At 39.8% G+C, this 17,188-nt stretch overlaps 1 non-coding gene across 1 annotated transcript; it reads left to right on the forward strand.

Moving 5' to 3' along the window:
• The first annotated feature begins 689 nt into the window (after window positions 1–689).
• LOC114212466 (small nucleolar RNA U13) lies at window positions 690–793 on the forward strand. Its single transcript, XR_003609973.1, has one exon. It is a non-coding gene; the product is annotated as a small nucleolar RNA U13 (small nucleolar RNA).
• Window positions 794–17,188: the final 16,395 nt, after the last annotated feature.

A 17,188-nucleotide genomic window follows, 5' to 3' on the forward strand; every position in this document is an offset into this window, starting at 1 on the left:
TATATTCCGTATAATTCCATTTGTGGAAAGGTAAAAAAAAATAGGCAAAACTAACCTATATTGATAGAGGTAAGCATAGTGATTAAGAGGTGGTGTAAGGGAGAGTTCTGGGGTCTGGTAATATTGAGTTTTTTGATCTGGGAGCTAGATACATGGATGTTCTCATTTTGTAAAATTCCACTGAGGTGTATTATGTGTAATATTTTAATTAAAAAAATTACAAACACAAATTTCCTAGACCCAAAGCATATGAGATCATTTTATGATAGAAGTTAAGTATAAATTGTCTGCCCCCTTTTCACCTCCTTCCCCTAAGTAGTAAATGAGAAAAGAAGAAATTCACTATGTTTTCTGTAAAAGCAAGCATCCCACCTGAAACCAGGCCCTACCTAAAGGTGTGTGAGTGGGGAAATCTTAACCTTTGCATGCAGATTAAAGTGTTAATATAGATTGATTCATATATTGGATAAGACATTCTAATTACTGAATTGAAAATAGACTGGCCTCTTATGATGATGTCTGGACTTCCAATTATCTAAGAGAGATCAGAGAAGTCAAACTTGAGTTTTATTCAGGAGGATGGAATAGACCTTGCCCACTGAATACATTTTAAAGGGACCATGAGAAACAACATATAGGTGCATTTTTATTATATCTCACCATTTTGCTTGTTTAATATACTGCTACAAATCCTTTTGTAGTTCATAAGCATGATGATTCAGGGTTCACGCTGTTGTGTGACTTTTGCCTCCCTCAAACCTTGTTGTGACATTGGCACTTTACCTGTCTGACATGAAAAAAAAAAACAAAAACCACTTATATTGCTCACTACCAATGCAAAAATAGGCTTTTGGTTTTAAAAAATAGGAAATTAGTAAGAGAAAGATAATTTCTTAAGGTAAAAATAATTTCTAATACATAATCAGTCAAAATTATATTTAAAGGAAGTAAATCTAAGAATTATTTCACATTAGGGGCCCCTGAGTGGCTCAGTCGGTTAAGCGTCTGCCTTCAGCTCAGGTCATGATCTCAGAGCCCTGGGATCAAACCCCGCATCGGACTCCCCGCTCAAGGGGGAGTCCGCTTCTCCCTTTGCCTCTCCTCCTGCTTGTATTCTCCCCCCTCAAATAAATAAAATCTTAAAAAAAGAGAATTATTTCACATTAATGTCACAAATAATATAAATGTTGTTGCCCCTTTTATTCAGAAATTTTCTGAGAATTTGGGGCGCCTGGGTGGCTCAGTCGTTAAGCGCTTGCCTTCGGCTCAGGTCATGATCCCAGGGTCCTTTGATCGAGCCCCCGTATCGGGCTCCCTGCTCTGTGGGAAGCCTGCTTCTCCCTCCCCCACTCCCCCTGCTTGTGTTCCCTCTCTCGCTGTGTCTCTCTCTGTCAAATAAATAAATAAAATCTTTTAAAAAAATAAAAAAAAAAGAAATTTTCTGAGAATTCTATCCAATGTAGCAAACTAGGTAACACAAGTGAGTTATAACTGCCAAGACTGAAGAGAAAAAACTGTCTGGGATGCCTGGCTGGCTTAGCTGGTAGAGCAGATGACTCTTGATTTTAGGGTTGTGAGTTCAAGCCCCACACTGGGTACGGAGCTGAGTTTTAAAAAATTGCCATTGGGCGCCTGGGTGGCTCAGATGGTTGAGCGTCTGCCTTCGGCTCAGGTCATGATCCCGGGGTCCTGGGATCGAGTGCCGCATCGAGCTCCCTGCTCCTTGGGAGCCTGCTTCTCCCTCTGCCTCTCTCTCTCTCTCTCTCATGAATAAATAAATAAAATCTTTAAAAAAATAAAAAAATAAAAAAATAAAAAATTGCCATTATTCAGAGGCAATATAATTATTACCAAAATATTCCAAGAGAATGAACTAAATGGATATTAGCATTAATTTTGAACTACCTTAAGGTAACTATAAGAGGAATATATTAAAAGTTAATCGTTTTTCTCTATATATTATATTTATATATTCATATGATGATATTTATATATCATATAAATCATATATCATATAAATATAATCATGAATATATTAATCACTTGAATATAAAATATAATATATAAATACAATATATTTATAAAATAGGCAAAACTAACCTGTTTGATAGAGGTCAGGATAGTGATTGAATTTAGAGTGAAAGTCATGATTGAGAGGTGGTAGAGTTAGAGGATGTAACGGGGGGGAAATCCCATTTATAACAGTGAAAAACCAAGCCAAACAAAAATAAACCTTTAAAACCCAAGTAATAAACTTGATAAGAGTTTAGAAGATTCACAGGACAAGAACTATTAAGGTTTATTGAAGTACATAAAAGAGAGTCTAGGATAAATGGAGAGATACGACATCTTCCTGGATGGGAAGACTCAATATCATAAAAATGTCAATTATCCCCTAAGTAATCTATACATTTCATGTACCTCTTTGATAAATGAATTCTAAAGTTCCCCCTGAATGGTTTCCCATCTCATTTAGAGAAAAGGTCCTATACAACCTATTTCCCTCCTGTTGCCTTTTATTCACATATCCCACCTCTCTGCTGTTTACTCTCTTCTTCTTCTTCTTTTTTTTTTTTTTTATTTATTTGAGAGGGAGAGAGCACTTGAGCATGAGTGGAGGTGAAAGGGCAGCAGGAGAGGGAGACGCAGACTCCCCACTGAGCAGGGAGCCCAACTTGGGGCTCGATCCCAGGACTGTGAGATCATGACCTGAGCCGAAAGCAGACGCTCAGCTGACTGAGCCACCCCGGGATCCCTGTTCACTCTCTGCTTTAGCCATACTGGCTTCCTTGTCCTTTCTTCAACATGCCAGGCAAGCTCCTGCTTTACACTCTTTGCAATTGCTATTCCTTCTTTCTGGAATGCTCTTTCCCTAAACAGCTGTATGCTTGCTCTCTCACCACCTACAGGTCTTTGATCAAATGTCATCCATCAGGCAGGCCTTCCTTGATTACCTAATCTAAAATTGGAATAACAGCATCTACATGTACTTCCCTTCTCACTTCCTTGGCTTTTTTTTTTTTCATAGCACTTAAGCCTATCTGGCATGCAGTATATTTTTTTACTTACTTGTTTATTGCCGGTATCAAGGGTTGGCTTCCTCTAACACACACATACACACACACACACACACACACATACACACACACACACAACCTGTTAATCAAAAAAACTAAATTTACTTTTGTTTAAGGGAAAGCATCATGAAAGAGTCTAAGGAGTGCCTCAAAATGAGGAAAATAGGGAAAGGTGAAAAAGACACTTAGGGCCTGGGCTAGATGATTTTAAGGCAGGTCTTGCAAGGGAATGAGCAGAATTTATGATATAATAGTTTTGGATTAGTGGGCTCAGTGGAACAAGAATCTTAAAATGAGGTTTTTTTTTTAAAGATTTTATTTATTTACTTGAGAGGAGACAGCAGGGCCCCCCCCCCCCCCCCCGACAGGGCATGGAGGGGAGGCGGAAGGGGAGAGGGAGAAGCAGACTCCCCGCTGAGCAGGGAGCCAGACACAGCTCCATCCCCTGACCCTGAGATCATGACCTAAGCCAAAGGCAGATGATTAACGAACTGAGCCACCCAGGTTCCCCTTAAAGTGAGTCTTGATGGGCTAGCAGTTTTGATAAGTAAGCTTTTTAGTCAATTCGCATTATATTCTCCAACCAGCAGCAAATATTTTGCTTTGTTATTATTTTAACACAGGGACTTGAGAATTTATGTTAGATTAAATTCCCAGTTTCCCCTTTTATCATTCTGCAGACTAATTGGCAAGACCATTTATCATTTGGGGACATCATCAATCCAGATCTACACCATGTTTGAGGATGTGGTTGAGTGTGTTTCCTGAGGGTAGTCATTCCAACCTCCATGAGTGTCAACTTTTCTTGTTCTTCTTGGTAGAAGATCATCAGGATGCACAATGACTGCACAGCAGCATTTAAGATTCTGGAGTTCTCCATTTGTACATTGCAGTACAAACCGATGCCAATCTGATTTGGGTAAACATATCCAAACTAAATTAAGAAAACAGATTCCATTGCAACTATAAAGAGCGCACAGAACTAGATATTGGGTATTATATAAATTATTTCATTTCATGATACTTTGTTTTTTGGATCTTTTTAGTGATATAAAAGACCCCAAAGAAATCTGCAAAAATGTAAGTACAATATTATTTCCCTCACACAGTACATGGTCTCCTTTAAGAAGAGAATATTATGTCTAATGACTCTGTTCTGAGCTATCATCTACCTAATCTCATGAAAGTCTTAGGGGAGAAGTTCCATGGCCTTAGACAGATTATTTAGTTTTACTACTTTCTGAACCATAGCATGTAGGATTACTCCTATTTTTTAGGTGTTTTGGAAAGCATAAAATGAAAAGTTTTGGGTATAGAAGAAGGCAGTCCAAAAAAAATTCGCTTCAGTTTTCAGTTTTGAACTCAAATCACAGACCAGTTTTGCTCCTTGTTGAATTAAATTATTTAAATAATAGGGGAATCTGTGAGCTAAAGTAAATCCCGGGTGATACAGGGCCTATCCTGAAAGCAGGCAGCAATTAACAAAGATAACATCTCTGTCCAATCTGCTGGTGGCCATCAGTCCACCAGTTGCCTTTTTGTAAGATCTGTAAGAGTGAAACAGTCTTTAAATGTCCTCCATCTCTTTTGGAATCCTCCTCAAGCTCTATTTCTATTGGTTGCAAAGGCTAGCTCCTACAAAAGTTTCCTACAGCGAGTTTGTCAACATGCAAATTTTGAGAGCACAGTTCTTCACAAGCTGCCTTCACTTCAGATACCAGCCACAGGATTGGTGGTCTCCAGGGTGACTCTCACTTCTCACCAGTTGGCTACAAGTTGAGGGGGTCCCATGACTACCTTCGGGTTTGATAATTTCCTAATTATCTGTGGGAGACTCACAGAACATACTAATAGTCCTCACTAATACTTATGATTGCATAATTTTGTTTTGGCAAACGGCTATAAAAGAGAAGAGATGCATAGGGTGAAACGTGGGAGAATTTCAAGTATGAAGCTTCCATCATTCTCAGGGATATGTTACCCTCTCAGCATTAAAGTGTGAAAATACTCAGAGTATTGCTAACCAGGGAACTTCATCTGAACTTCAGGGTCCAAAGTTTCTCTTGAAGTTGTATTACATAGGCATGGCTGATTGAATCCTTACCTGTGTGGTTGAGCTCAGTCTCCAGGCTTCCTTTCTTTCCCAGAGGTCAAGATGTTACCACCTGACTCAACCCCTCAATCCTGTAATCACATGGTTGGTCTTTCTGGCATGGCCATCCCCCCATCTGAGTCACCTCAGCTATCAGGTGTGGTCTGAGGGGTCCACCATAACAAAGATGCTCTATCACTCAGGAAATTAAAAGGTTTAGAGATTATCTCCTAGGAACTAAGGCCAAAGGCTAGCCAAATGGTTTATTACACAGTCCTCAAGTGTTGTGTCTTTGGAGGGGAATATGATAAGGGATTTCTGGCTGTTTAACCTGTTGTGCTATTCTCAAAAAAAGTCACTTAGTGATTGAATTCAATTACCCGGGACATTAACTGATTTATTAAAAGGAACTAAGATAAATGAAAATGAGTGGCACCCAAAGGAAAGCAAATATAAATTCAAGAGTTGGCTTGATTTTGTGTTTTAGCCAAATCATAAGGAAAATATAGTTAAGCATTAGACTTTTACCAAGCAGTGACTAGGACTACAAGAAGCATTACTGAGCATAGGGATCCCATAGATATCATAGTTAACAATCCAAAACCTTAAGGCAACCAGGAGGAAATAAAATGGCTTGGCAAATGAAGAACAAAAGCATGACGACTGAAGGATGGCACTCTGTACATCCAGTCATCAGATTTAATTTCATGAGCCTTGGCTGGAAGCTATCTATTTCATGCAGTCATTTTATTGATCTGAAAGTCTTAGGTTGCAGCTCTATCTTCCTGATGTTGTAGATTCCGGTTAGTAAGTTTTCCAGTAATTTAACAGTGACTTAAATTTCTTTACTTGAGAGAAGTGGTTCTAAGAATCAACTCTAGATTTAGCGTTTGTTGTTTACAGTAACAGATAAGGTCCTTTTCATCAAGACTCAAAGGCCATATTTCTCTGAAGTCTCCTCCTCAAGATGAAATAATGTGGGAATAGAGGGAGTAGATTTCTTTCTTGAAGTGTAACAGAAAATTAATATAGAAGGTTGTAGTCAATGATTATCCTTTGAATAGAAACATATTATGAAGAGGAAGGAGACTCCAAGGTTTTTTGGTTTGTACCACAAAGGTATTATGATGGTCCCTGAATGACAAAGGCATCAGAAGTTAAGAGCCTAGAAATAAAATCTATTTGGAGATAGTTATTGTACTGGTCTTTGCACATGAACAAAAGTATGTTTCTAAGATATGTCAGTCAGGTACCAGTCAGGAGACAGAAACCACACCAGTTTTTTCAAACAGGGAAAATTAATATAAAGAATTATTAACGAGTAGGAGGTAGAGGTAAAAGAAGACTCTAAGGGATGCAGAATAGCAGGTACAAAAATGCAGCTACTACCTCTAGGCTGAGGAAAAAGGAGCAACACAGGAGCTAATGACTAGGAAAAGAGCCTCCTCCCAGTACCACTCCCCGAAGGCTGAGATTCAGACCTCTTCAAAGAGTATGTGACTACTCCATATATAGCCACACAACCTGCCTGGGGTGAAGAAACTTGCCAGATGAGTGTGTAGAAGTGGTCCACCATTGCTGGAGAGGATGGGCAGCCAGGGTCAGTCTGTAGAAGTATCTGGCTTTTGCCAGAGGATATAGGTGGGTTGGACCTTGACAAAGTTGCCTCAAGAAGAGAGAGCACAGACTGAAGGTACAGCTGGAGCTCCTCTATTGGTTTCCTGTGTTAAAGAATAATAATAGGGGGCGCCTGGTGAGTCAGATGGTTAAGCGTCTGCCTTCGGCTCAGGTCATGATCCCAGGGTCCTGGGATCAAGTTCCACACGGAGCCCCATGCTGGGCTCCCTGCTCAGCGGGGAGTCTGCTTCTCCCTTTCCCTCTGCTCCTACCCCCACGCATGCTCTCTCTCTCTCTGTCTCTCAAAAAAATAAATAAAATCTTAAAAAAAAAAAAGAATAGAAGTCTAGAGCCTTAAAAAAAAGTGCCTTCCAGCAGCTGTGGCCATGCAATGTCACTCCATTGCCCTCTGCTGATCAATCATAATGTCTCATCTGCTGGCAAAGAAGTGATTGTATGGTCCAGGACTAGTATCATAAATCAGGGCAAAAAAGTGCAGATTTAGAGCATAGCAATAATATTAAACGGATAAATGATACAGAAAATATTCAGTCTTTGAAAAATACCAATAATTTTATTTTTACCCTAATTTCAATAAAGAGTTCTCATAACAATTCTTTTTTTTTAAAGATTTTATTTATTTTGTCTGTCAGAGAATGAGCGAGAGAGCTCACAAGCAGGGGGAATGGGAGGCAGAGGGAGAGGGAGAAGCAGGCTCCCTGCTGAGCAAGGAGCCTGACATGGGGCTCCATTCCAGGACCCTGGGATCATGACCTGAGTCAAAGGCAGATGCCCAACCGACTGAGCCACCCAGGTGCCCCAATAATGTTTTAAGTTAAATAAAATTTGGAGAGTGTCAAACAAGCCTAATTTTTTCTACTATTTTTCTTTTCTTTTTCTTTTCTTTTTTAAGGATTTTATTTATTTATTTGTCAGAGAGAGAGAGAGAGAGCACAAGCAGGAGGGTGGCAGGCAGAGGAAAAGGGAGAAGCAGGCTCCCTGCTCAGCAGGGAGCCTGATGTGGGACTCAATCCCAGGCCCCTGGGATCATGACCCGAGCAGAAGGCAGACGCTTAACCAAGTGAGCCACCCAGGTGTCCCTCTACTATCTTTCTTGCATAAGTTGAGGGACTGAGTCTTTGGCTGAACTGGTTGCTATTCCAGTAAACTCAAAGAAAGTTGTGATTCATAAGAAAGCTTAACAATCTGATTATTCTGAATTTGGGACAAAATCAAGAAAAGTTGTCAGAGGAGGTAAGAAACAAACCTAAGTCATTTTATTAAAAGACAAGGAATAGTTGTAGGTAATAACTAGGAAACACACAACAATAGGTAATAATGTTAGTAGGAACTTAACTTTTCTTTTTAACTTCTTGCCAAAATGATTCAGAAGTATGCCAAAATCTAGAGAATTAATTGAATATTTTAGGAATGAAAAATAACTCGGGGCACCTGGGTGGCTCAGTTGTTAAGCGTCTGCCTTCGGCTCAGGTCATGATCCCAGGGTCCTGGGATCGAGCCCTGCATCAGGTTCCCTGCTCTGCGGGAAGCCTGCCTCTCCCTCTCCCACTCCCTCTGCTTGTGTTCCCTCTCTCGTTGTGTCTCTCTCTGTCAAATAAATAAATAAAATCTTAAAAAAAAAAAAAAGAAAAAGAACTCTTGCTTGTCCAAGCCAGAATGATTAGGTTGTTTTACAGAAAAAAATGCAGATTCTAATTTTACTTTTTGTTTTCCAACCATAATTTTTTTAAAAGATTTTATTTATTTATTTATTTTAGCGCACACACACGGGAGAGAGAGATGGAAAGAGAAAAAGAGAGAGAGAGAACAAGTATGTGAGTAAGGGGAGAAGGAAAGGGGGAGGGAGAGGGAGAAAATGTCAAGCAGACTCTGCGCTGATCACGGAGCTCAACTTGGGGCTGGACACAGGGCTTGATCTCACGACCCTGAGATCATGACCTGAGCTGAAACCAAGAATCAGATGCTTAACCGACTGAGCCACCCAGGTGCCCCTCCAACCCTATGATTACAGTAAAGAATACATAAGCCCTTAAATTTGTCTTTTATTAGCTTTTTAATCTTAATTAAACCTTTATATATTTTTCTAAATGTGCATTTAGGCATACACATATATATAATATGCATAATATATGAATATGCCAATAGATGACTAAATTAAGGCATTGAAGTAGCTTTAAAATATATTTAACACTATCACTATTAAATAAAACAATATATATATTATGTTGTTGAGTGTAACACCTTTCTTCTTTTTTTAATGTTTTTTTATTAAGTAAACTCTACCTCCAAAATGGGGCTTGAACTCATGACCTTGAGATCAAGAGTCCCATGCTTTGCTGATGGAGCCAGCCAAGTGCCTCAAGTTTAACATCTTTATATACTGCAACAATACCCTTAAGAAGCAAACAGGCATACCATATTTATGGTTTTGATTGCATATTCCTATTTTTATTTAATAATTCTCATTATTACAAACATAACCAGAGTAGTCAATTTTGAACTTTTCAAGCAGAAAAGAAATTAGAAAGGAGGAAACCAAAACCTATCTTGCTTATTTTTTCCATGGAGCATTTATTATACTACTTTAATATATTTTGAGATGGGAGAATAATACATATACACACAAGTATGTGTGTATATGAAAATAAAAAAATTTTAAAACATTTGCATGTCGTGCTAATCTATAGTCATTATGTATATAAAAACAAGGAGCAAGAGTAATTTAGAATTATGTTTAGTGTTCATGTTCGTTTGTTTACATAAAAATTATTTGGAATACCACAGTATATTTGTTAATTATATTATTTAAATATGAATCTAAGGTCTTCAAGTTGACCAAAAATCTGTAAATTACAATTTATGTTAACCCATTGCATCCTTAACACATGTAGTATTATAAGAATCCGTGAGATAAAATCCTTTAAAAATATCCATTATTAGTGGGCCTTTATTACATTTAATGCAGATGAATTTGAAGACATTGTGGCTGAAAAGCGGCCTATCCCAGATGGCTGTGGAGTCAAATATATCTCTAATCGTGGCCCCTTGGACAAATGGAGGGCTTTGCACTCACGAGAACCTCGGCACTGCTCCCTCCCTATTTCATGCCCACCAATAAATTCTACTTCCTGTCAAAAAAAAATCCATTATTGCAATTTCATTGGCTAAACACAATTTTATATTTGTAATCTTAAGCCATCTGTGGAAATAATAACTTGCTGGACTCATAGAATTAACCTAGAAACTTAAAACACTTAAATCATAAGAGACTACGCCCAAATCATGTGTTTAAAAACTATATAGGGCTGGGCGCCTGGGTGGCTCAGTTGGTTAAGCGACTGCCTTTGGCTCAGGTCATGATCCTGGAGTCAGGATCGAGCCCTGCATAGGGCTCCCTGCTCAGTAGGGAGTCTGCTTCTCCCTCTGACCCTATCCCTTCTCATGCGCTCTCTCTCTCTCAAATAAATAAAATCTTTAAAAAAAAAGAAACTACATAGGGCTAATGTTTTTATTTTGTGACAAAGTCAGGAAGAAGACATAAAGGTGTTTCAAGCTAAAGTTTTATCACTGTGATATGTCTAAAGAATTGTCTATTTTCAGTAATATTACACAGACTTTTAATAATTAGAAATAAATCTCTGTATATATAAAACTTTATTTATTTATTTATTTATTTATTTTTTAAGTAGGCTCCACACCCAGCATGCAAAATATATGCACACAAGACCCCCAACGCAGGGCTTGAACTCACGACCCTGAGATCAAGACCTGAGTAGAGATCAAGAGTTGGATGCTTAACCAACTGAGCCACCCAGGTGCCCCTAAAACATTTTTTTAAAAGATTTTATTTATTTATTTGAGAAAGTCAGAGATAGTGACAGAGAGCATGAGTGAGGAGGAGAGGGAGAAGCAGGCTCCCCGCTGAGCAGGGAGCCCGATGTGGGGCTCGATTCCAGGACCCTGGGATCATGACCTGAGCTGGAGGCGGTCACTTAACCAAATGAGCCACCCAGGCGCCCCTCCAAAACATTTTTTTTAAAAAGAGTTTTGAGGGGCGCCTGGGTGGCTCAGTCGTTGGGCGTCTGCCTTCGGCTCAGGTTGTGATCCCAGGGTCCTGGGATCGAACCCCACATCGGGCTCCCTGCTCAGCGGGGAGCCTGCTTCTCCCTCTCTTGCTACCCCTGCTTGTGTTCCCTCTCTCACTGTGTCTCTCTCTGTCAAATAAATAAATAAAATCTTTAAAAAAATAAAAAAATAAGAAGAGTTTTGAACTCTATGCCAAAAGCTCTAAGTGTCTAGGTTTTCTTTTTTTTTTTTTAAGATTTTATTTATTTATTTGAGAGAGAGAGCACACGAGAGGCGGGAGGGTCAGAGAGAGAAGCGGACTCCCTGCCGAGAAGGGAGCCCGATGTGGGACTCGATCCCAGGACTCCAGGATCATGACCTGAGCCGAAGGCAGTTGCTTAACCAACTGAGCCACCCAGGCGCCCTCTAGGTTTTCTTTTTTAGGAATCAAGGCTATTGCCTAAAGTCACCTCTATCATGACTTACAATGAAGAAATTAAGGAAGAATCTTTTATAGAAAGACTTTTAAAGGTGAGTTTTGCTAGCTAGGAACTTGTTGGGATGGTTGGATTTGGGCACAAGGTGGAGGAACGTCTTGAGACAATTCTTAGTAAGAGTGCTCTTAGTCAAAATAAATAAACTGGTTGGTTCATAGCATTATCTTCCAGGAATAGGTATTTTCTGGAGCAAATAGGTGAATTATTTTTGCTTGGTGTCAGTCTTATTTAATATAGGGGCAAGAAAGCGTGCTTGGTCCTATGAGGGTGTGACATGCAGACAGGGATTACGTTGGTTTCACTTCTCACCTGTGTCCCCTCACTAAAACATAAGCTCCTTGAAAGCAGAGATTTTTGGGTATATTGCTTGCTTTTATATCCCCAGAACCTACAATATCCAGCAAAGGTTCAGTACATATTTGTTAACAAATCTTAGTTAATAAATGCAGAGAATAGCCGAGAGAAATTTGAAAAGTGAAGAGAAGATCTAGCAGTTAAAGTACAACAAAGGTACAATAATTAAAACAGTGTAATGTGGGAACATAGATCCATTGAACAGAATAGAAAATCCAGAAATCGATGTATGTGTATTTATATGTATATAGGTGTGGAAGTATAGATAGATATCTTCCAAACTTTCACTCCCCTTTAGGAGACATCTTCTCAAGTATACTTTTTAAAAAGTAAGGAATTTGTCCCACTGCTGCTTCTGAGCTGATCACTGTTTCTCTGTCGGCGAGCCCCCTCAATACTTCTGTGTTCCCTTGGGCGGCTCACAAGCTGGAACTCATTAACTAGTTAGCACGTTCCTCCTTCATCGATACTGACATCTCCACAAGGGCTTCTATAGAGAGCTAGCAGAGGGTAATAAGGGGCAGGCCCAGCTTCCCTTCATGAACTGGTTCTTTCTTCCAACAACAACTCCAGCTACAGAGTTGTTCATTTCTCCAACGGAGTCATAACATTTAAAACTATACATTACGGGTGTCTGGCGGGCTCAGTTGGTAGAGCATGCAGCTCTTGATCTTGGGGTCTTGAGCTCAAGCCCCACATTGAGCACAGAGTTTACTTTAAAAAAACAAACCTATACATTAAATGTGAGGTTTCATAAGGTTGGAGACAAAGATGCTCAATAAAGTTTTACACTCCTTCGGGGGCCAATGTAGACTCACTGTTTCCCTAACTTCTCTCTGCAGTCCTCTGGTCCACCCTCCCTTCTGCAGCAGTGCCTCCTTTTTCCTTTTGGGAAATCCTGACTTCTAACCATGGAGGCTAGTCTCACTGTGGGAGACATTTTCCTTAGAAGTATGGTTCTCTAGATTTGAGTTATTTCATCTGGGACAGTAGCTCAGAGCTTCAACAGAGAAATCTGAGGTGAGCTTTGGGAGATGAAATCCTGTCCAGAAGAGTCCCATGCAGGCTGTTAACAAATCTGGACCTCTTTCAGATCTTCCATCCAGAGATAAATGCACGTAATCGCTTTACTTTTTTGGAAGTCTATTGGGTGGGTAATTATTGGATTAGGAATATGTACATTCGTATCACTTAAGGATAAATAGCAGAGAATGTCTATATTTACAAGTAGAAGAGGAACATTTTCCTATTACATATAATTTGCAAGAACACCGATATTCGTGTTGAAGAATTACTTTACATTTTAAAGAATTTTTTTTTAAGATTTTATTTATTTGGGAGAGAGAGGATGAGAGACAGAGAGCATGAGAAGGAGGAGGGTCAGAGGGAGAAGCAGACTCCCTGCCGAGCAGGGAGCCCGATGTGGGACTCGATCCCCGGACTCCAGGATCATGACCTGAGCCGAAGGCAGTCGCTTAACCAACTGAGCCACCCAGGTACCCTTTTCTACATTTAGTTGTGCAATTTGTTCCAGCAGTCTTTGGGTTGTTTTATGGGTTATTTACACTCATGTAAGTGTTATGCAGTTACATTTGTGGAAGGAGGTAAGCTTAGTTTCTCCCACTCTGCCATCTTCCCCAAAGTCTTCATGGCAAGGTTATGAATTAAATTCTTAGGCCTGGCAAATTCTCTGCTCTAATTTCTTTTTTTTTTATTTTTTATTGTTATGTTAATCACCATATATTACATCATTAGTTTTTGATGTAGTGTTCCATGATTCATTGTTTGTGCATAACACCCAGTGCTCTATGCAGAATGTGCCCTCTTTAATACCCATCACCAGGCTAACCCATCCCCCTACCCTCCTCCCCTCTAGAACCCTCAGTTTGTTTTTCAGAGTCCATCATCTCTCATGGTTCGTCTCCCCCTCTGACTTACTCCCCTTCATTCTTCCTCTCCTGCTATCTTCTTCTTTTTCTTTTTTCTTAAAATATGTTGCGTTATTTGTTTCAGAAGTACAGTTCTGTGATTCAACAGTCTTGCACAATTCACAGCGCTCACCGTAGCACATACCCTCCCCAATGTCTATCACCCAGCCACCCCATCCCTTCCAACCACTCTGCTCTAATTTCTGAGGGCAGTGGTGTAATAGTGGTTTCACGCTTCCCGGGACACAAGATAAAAATGGCACTTCTAGATGTTACTGAACTTCATTAATGATCAGATAAATGCAAGAACATTAGAACATTGAGGTGTCAGGACACCTGGGTGGCTCAGTCAGTTGGGCCTCTGCCTTTGGCTCAGGTCATGATTCCAGGGTCCTGGGATCAAGTTCTGCTTCCGGCTCCTTGCTTAGCGGGGAGTCTGCTTCTCCCTCTGCCCCTCCCTGCCACTTGTGCGCCCTATCTCTTGCGCTCTCTCTCTTTCTCTCTGACAAATAAATAAATAAAATCTTAAAAAAAAAAAAGAACAATGAGGTGTCACCTTTTGCCTACCAGATTGAAAAATTTTCAATATTGCAAAAATATCCAGTGCTGGCAAGGGCAGAGGAAAGCAGACATTCTCTCACAATGTTGTTATTTCTTTAAATTGATACACTCTTCCTAGAAGGTAACCTGGTACTCTGTATAAAAAGTTTAAATATGCTGTCAAATGTTGACTCCTAAAAAGCTCATCATAGATAAAAGCTGTTGCTGAAGCAAAGTTAAGTTTACTAAATTTGCTGCAGTAAGGGCGAATACCCCTTGACTGAGCCTTAGTGGTATCTCAAAAGGGAAAATTAGGGCCAGTTATTTTTAGGATTTTAACGCTTGGGCTGAATAACTGTGGGGAAGGAAGCAAGTCAGGGAAATGATTGGAATTGAGCAGAGTTTATGATACAATAGCCTTAGCTGGTGGGCATAGCAGGGCAACGGTCTTGACACCTTTTTTAAGTAAACTGTTAGTCTTCATGAGCAATCTATTTAACAAATTCTGTTTTATCTTCCAGGAACAAGTATTAACTGGAGCAAGCAACCAAGTTATTTTTGCTTGGTTTCAGAATTGTTTAACATAAGTCCAGGAAAGTATGTCTAGTGTTTAGTCCCAGTATTATTCAACATAGGGACAGATAATTATATTGTTTTCAGTTTCAAAGCTTATTCTTTTCTGGTCACCTGGCTGCCTCAGTTGGAAGAACATATGACTCTCAGGGTCATGAGTTTGAGCCCCATATTGGGTGCTGATTATTACTTAAAAAATAAACTTAAAAATAAAAGCTTATTCTTTTACCTAGCAATTTCTATTCTAGGAATTTATAATATGTCTTTATTTTCTTTTATTTTTAAAAAGGTTTTATTTATTTATTTGACAGAGAGAGAGAGAGAGCGAGCACAAGCAGGGGGAGTAGCAGAGGGAGAGGGAGAAGCAGGCTTCCCGCTGAGAAGGGAGCCCCGATGCGGGGCCTGATGCGAGGCCCGATCCCAGGACCCTGGGATCATGACCTGAGCCAAAGGCAGACGCTTAACGACTGAGCCACCCAGGTGCCCCTATAATATGACTTTAAAAGACAAATACGCAAAGTATTATCTACAGAGACAGTTTTTTTTTTAAGAAAAGGAACAAGTCAGAAACAACCTAGATGACTAGATAAGTAAATTACGGGCATTCACAAAATAGATTACAATGCAGCTATTAAAAATGTATCTTTGGGGCATCTGGGTAACTCAGTCAGTTAAGCATCTGACTCTTGATTTCAGCTCAGGTCATGATCTCAGGCTTGTGAGATAGAGCCCTGAGTTGGGCTCTGTCCTGGGCATGGAGACTGTTTAAGATTCTCTCCCTCCCTCTGTGCTCCACCATCCCCACACCCCACAACCCCCAGACTCACGCTCTCACTCTCTCTCTCTAAAAAAAAAGAGGAGAAGACAGGCACAGACAAGAATAGGGGCACTTGATTCATGGGGGAGAGGGGAGGGGGTTAAGTCTGGGTTTTATGCAGTAAGGACTGAAGAGCCATTAAAAGAATTGATTGATAGGGTAACATAATCTGAGTTACTCTGAGTTATGATGTGAAAATTACATATATATGTATATAAAGCTCTCATTTTCCTCCAATGGACTTTTGTTCAAAACAACTCCTTCCAATATTCTCCTTTCCTCTCCTTTTGGTCTCTGGACTTACCTATGGTTCAACATAGCTGGCATGTCCCAAATTGCAATTCCTCTGCTATTTCTGAATAAATTCATTTGCTGCTTGATAACCTTTGTTGTTTAATTTTTAAGGTCGACAATGCTTTAGAAGGATCATCCATTACAGCACACAGAATGGGGATTGAAGCAGCAAAGAACCAGAGCCTCTGAGAGCAGCAATTATGGCAAGGCCTTGCAGTTCTAAGAATTGATACCAAAGCAGCATAATAATCAAGCACCTGGTGTTTGAACCTTCTGAGGGAGGTTACTGAAGGGTCAAAAGGATGTGCCTCATCTGGCGATTAAAAAACCCTGAGGCTCACATGGATAAAATCAGCTCCTAACACTCCCCTAGTGTCAGAAAGGTACACATGTACCCTTAGGCCTACTTTTGATTTTGATTTTCTATTTTTTGATCTTTTCCGCTCATATTTGCCAGCTTAACAATGCCCTAGATGTTTAGTTGTCAACTTATAAAAATGTTGAGAATTTGCGCAGAAAGGGGAGGAGGGTGACTTGCATCAGGCCACGGAGCAGGTTCTGATCACAAGTGTCTGGATACAAAGCAGTAAAGAAACAAATCATCAAGATGTTTAATAGTAGGTGTAGAAACAGGACAGGAGAGTTGAAAAAAGTAAGTAGGACTTAGTGATTCTTAGATGTAGGAATTGAAAGCTTGAGAGAGAAGAAAGATTCTCTGAGGTTTTTTTTTTTTTTTCATCTGGGTGTCTGAGATTAGTTTTATAAATTGGTGGAGGAGCAGTTGGGGGACTCCCGTTTAAGAAGTTAAGAAAGATAATGTTTAGATATGTTGAATTCAGTATTACCACACATTAAAGTGATACTGTTCAAATGAGAGGTAAAAATTCACCACCACAGCAGAGTTTATGATATTATGATGTCATGTGGACCCAGGGATGGATGACATCGCCTAGAAAGTTTATGTGGTAACATGTGAAAGTTGAGGACAGAAACTGAGAAAATATTACGTTGAGGGGCAAGAAGGGGTAACAGTTCCTGAGCAGCAAGCAATAAAAAGGTCGGCGAGTTGGAGAAACCAAGAGTCTTACCAATGCTGTCGAGAAATCTGAGGATCAAAGTGTCAATGAACTCAAGGGGAGTGGGATTTAGTAATGAGATCATTATTGATTTTGGAAGCTGTTTTGGTGGACTGCAGGGGATGAATTGAATAACATGTTGAAAGTAAAAAGAATGAAGTGAGTATTGTGACTTTTAAGGCTAAAAGGGAAGTGAAGAAGAGAACGTCTTTATGTGCAGCTTTTTGTAAGTAGCAG

This window comes from Eumetopias jubatus, unplaced genomic scaffold, assembly GCF_037043125.1.
Source record: "Eumetopias jubatus isolate StellerSeaLion01/CBP00866 unplaced genomic scaffold, mEumJub1_p1.0 scaffold_15, whole genome shotgun sequence".
NCBI classification, from domain to species: domain Eukaryota; kingdom Metazoa; phylum Chordata; class Mammalia; order Carnivora; family Otariidae; genus Eumetopias; species Eumetopias jubatus.